A 3693-nucleotide genomic window follows, 5' to 3' on the forward strand; every position below is an offset into this window, starting at 1 on the left:
CTCGACCGCTGCACTGCTCCCGATGCCCTGGGGCTGGAGCTCCTCGATCGCTGCACTGCTCCCGTTGTCCTGGCGCCGGAGCCCCTCGACCGCTGCACTGCTCCCGTTGTCCTGGGGCCGGAGCCCCTCGATCGCTGCACTGCTCCCGATGTCCTGGGGCTGGAGCCCCTCGACCGCTGCACTGCTCTCGGTCTCCTGGTGCAGGTGTACAATCGTCCTGCACCTTCTCCTTTCCGCCCCGATTTTCTTCTTGTGGGGTTTCCCGTTCGCCTCATCCTCCGACGAGGAGAGGTTTCTCCCTTCTGTCAGGGAGAGAGACCGTTTTTTGGTGGTTTTTTTGGGCTTGCCATCCCTTTCTGGCCTCTGCTCCGTGTGCTGACCCTTCTGGTGTTTTTTGGATTTTACAGTAGTCCAAATTTGCTCTCCCCCCTCCTCCATCGACTCTCCCTCCTGGGCTTGGTGCTGGAGTTCTCCTGGCACTTGGGGGCTCGAGGTGGTTGAGGTGGCTGAGGTGGTTGGGCTGTCCTCATCCCTGTTTCCCCTTTCTGCTGGGGACTTGGCAGTGGTAGTGGGTGTCTCACCTACCCTGGGGGTGCTGGAAGCCGCCCCTCTTGTTGCCTGTGCATATGTGCATGCTCTTTTTGGGCAGGCCCTGTAAAGGTGGCCTCCCTCCCCACACAGGTTACAGTTCTTGCTGGCTTGACAGTCCTTTGTCTCGTGGCCCTCCATTTTGCAGTTTTTGCAGACCACTGCATTGCATTGGGCCATCACATGTCCAGGCTTATTACACTTTCTGCAAACTCTGGGCTGCCCCACGTAAATTAAATATCCTCGGTTTCCTCCAATTGCGAAAACTGATGGAGGGTGGAGGAGAGTTCCTTCCTTGTCCACCCTCAGTTTTACCTTGACCTGCCGCTTGCTCGTCCAAATCCCATGCAGATCCTTCACGTCCACGCTGTTCACTGCTCCGTCGACGTAGCGAGCAAGGAAGGTGAGGACATCCACTACGGGCACATGTGGGTTAAACATATGGACCGTGATCGTCCTTTCCTTTTGGTTTGGGAGGGTGAAGAGTGGCTGCACCTTCAGCAACGACAGCGGAGCTTCATTCCCCTTCTCCTTGAAATCCTTTAGCAGTTTTTGCCATCCTGTCGGAAGCACAAATGTAACGTCAAAATAACCGTTACCCGGGAAGTCCTGGAGGCAGTAGATATCCCTGGGCTCGAACTTGCAGGTCTCCAGCAATACCTTCTTTACAAAGGTGTCTCGACTGAAGGGCATCCCCTCACTGAGATCCTTGACACTAATCCTGAGGGTATTGCGGATACCCTGTCCTCTGGTTCCCATTGCAGCTGCCATTGCTACGATTTTTTAAATCGTAATCTGCAGCTCCTGTCCTTAAAGGACCGCCAGGACTGTTCTAATAAGAACAGATCTCTTTCCCTGTTCTAACAAGAACAGATGCTCTTTATATAGCTCTTTTACTGACTGATAAGAACAGATACTACACTTGATCTTAGCCAAAAGGCCGAGAAGCGAGAAGTGATCATGGTGTCTCCCCTGCCAGGTAAGTATGCTAGAATATCGTCGCTCTCTCACAGACAACCTCAACCAGTACTCTGCCAAGTCAGTACGAGCCAAAATTGCAACAGCTTATACTGCATTTTTTTGCCGAGAACAGGAAAACCGACATATTGTCGCCTTTCATTTCTCGTTTCACACCTGATCTTTATCAGATTTGACCGCTTTTCCTCGCTGCTCGCCTCATTTGCATTTCTTCCTTAAAAGGAAGCAGCCACTTTGCCGAATTGCTGCCGACTTGCAGTTACTGAGCATCGCCTCTGTGTGGCGCTGCTCCACCACCGACGTTTCATTCACCGAAGCTGGATACAAAATGCTGGAGTAACTCAGCTGGTTAACTCAGGCAACATCTCTGGAGAGAAGGAATACTGAGAGTCAGTGGAACGGGAAACGAGAGATATCCTCGTCGTGGCTATCCCTCGAGGTCGAGGATGATGGTTCTGTTGTTTTTATGGAGATATAGGCGGTACGTAGAGCAAATGAATGAAAGATTCACAAAAGCGGGAGGGATCACAGAGGGGGCGCAGCGAGAGAGGGTGTTGCAGAACTCTCATTGGAGAGAGGAGGATGGGGCGGCGAATCCAATCCATCGCTCCTGCCCGCTCCGTGCCTCGGCACCCCAACAGGACCCACAGAACCAAGGCCCTTAACGCCACCAGTAACGCGAGGTCACAGACTGTGCGACAGGTCTCATCCTGTTAAAACAAGGAACTTGGTTCTTGGTTCTTGGTCCTCCAAAATATTCCAAATGGAAGTTAAACTGGAGGTGGCGGAAGGTGGACTTCACGGCGACTACGGGCGTCAGTCGTTGACGTTCGCAGTCGCCGAAATAAATCGCAAAGTGGGACAGGCCCTTTAAGCAAATAAATATTCTTGGAAAAGAAGAGCTACCTTAAATTTTGTTGAGTCGGGTTAGGTAACTAGGGTGTTGGGGGGGGGGATGAATTGCTGTACACATCTGTATTAGTAGCTGGTATCTCAAATTGGATCGAATGCCCTCGTCTGCTCCTAATAGATCTGGTGTAGGTTTGGTATATCGAGCTGACCATTTAACATTTTGTTAAAACGGGTCAAACGGTGAGCGTTACTTTTGTCTTCGAGAGGGTTCCACCCCGACCAGTGAATTCATAAGTTTGGTAACACTCGCTTCTCTCTCATAGGTATTTGCAACAAATCGAACTGCCTGTGCATATTATTAGTAGAAACTAAGAACTGCAAATAAAATGTGTAAGAAGGAACTGCAGATGTTGGTTTACACCGAAGATAGACACAAAATGCTGGAGTAACTCAGCGGTTCAGGCAGCGTCTCTGGTGAAATGGAATAGGTGACATTTCAGGTCGAGACACTTCATCCGGCTGAGAGTCGGGGAAGGGGAAACTAGAGGTATGGGAAGGTGCATAACAAGCAGAGCCTGCGTCGATGTTCAGGATAGGTGGAGCCCATAGTGGACTGGGGACGCGGTGATATCCAAGAAATACAAATGGTGGAATTAGTAAGAGGGTTAGGGTGGAGACGGGGGGAGAGGGGGTGCTCTATCATCTTAGGTTTGTGCGGTACTCGAAAGGGGGTGGACAAATATAATCGCTGCCTTCAATTCCTTGCGAGTGGTGGCACTGAATGCGGACCTGAGGGTGACATGACCTCCACTTGCATGGAGACAGACAGTCTGAAGGCGGATCTGGGTGGAAAATGCAGCTCTTGCTTACTGCCCCCCACAACCCACTTGCCAGATACAAAACTCGAGGGTTTAGAGGAGGTCACTCGAAAGTCAAGTCAAGTCACATTTATTTATATAGCACATTTAAAAAACAACTCTCGTTGGCCAAAGTGCTTTACATTCGTTATAAGAATAGTATGAACAAACAAACTACATAAATACATACATGTAGTCCTCGCTCAGAGGACGTCACGAAAGGCTCGGGAGTACAGATAAGTTTTTAGTCTGGACTTAAAGGAGTCGATGGAGGGGGCAGTTCTGATGGGAAGAGGGATGCTGTTCCACAGTCTAGGAGCTGCAACCGCAAAGGCGCGGTCGCCCCTGAGCTTATGCCTGGACCGCGGGATGTTCAGTAACCTGAAGTCGGCCGATCTGAGGGACCTGGAGGTGGTGT

General features: G+C 50.9%; 1 non-coding gene across 1 annotated transcript; it reads right to left on the reverse strand.

The window, feature by feature from the left end:
• Positions 1–1344: 1344 nt before the first annotated feature.
• Positions 1345–1540, reverse strand: LOC116990265. The gene has a single exon (XR_004416506.1). It is a non-coding gene; the product is annotated as a U2 spliceosomal RNA (small nuclear RNA).
• Positions 1541–3693: the final 2153 nt, after the last annotated feature.

The sequence above is a fragment of the Amblyraja radiata genome, chromosome 30 (genome assembly GCF_010909765.2).
Source record: "Amblyraja radiata isolate CabotCenter1 chromosome 30, sAmbRad1.1.pri, whole genome shotgun sequence".
NCBI classification, from domain to species: domain Eukaryota; kingdom Metazoa; phylum Chordata; class Chondrichthyes; order Rajiformes; family Rajidae; genus Amblyraja; species Amblyraja radiata.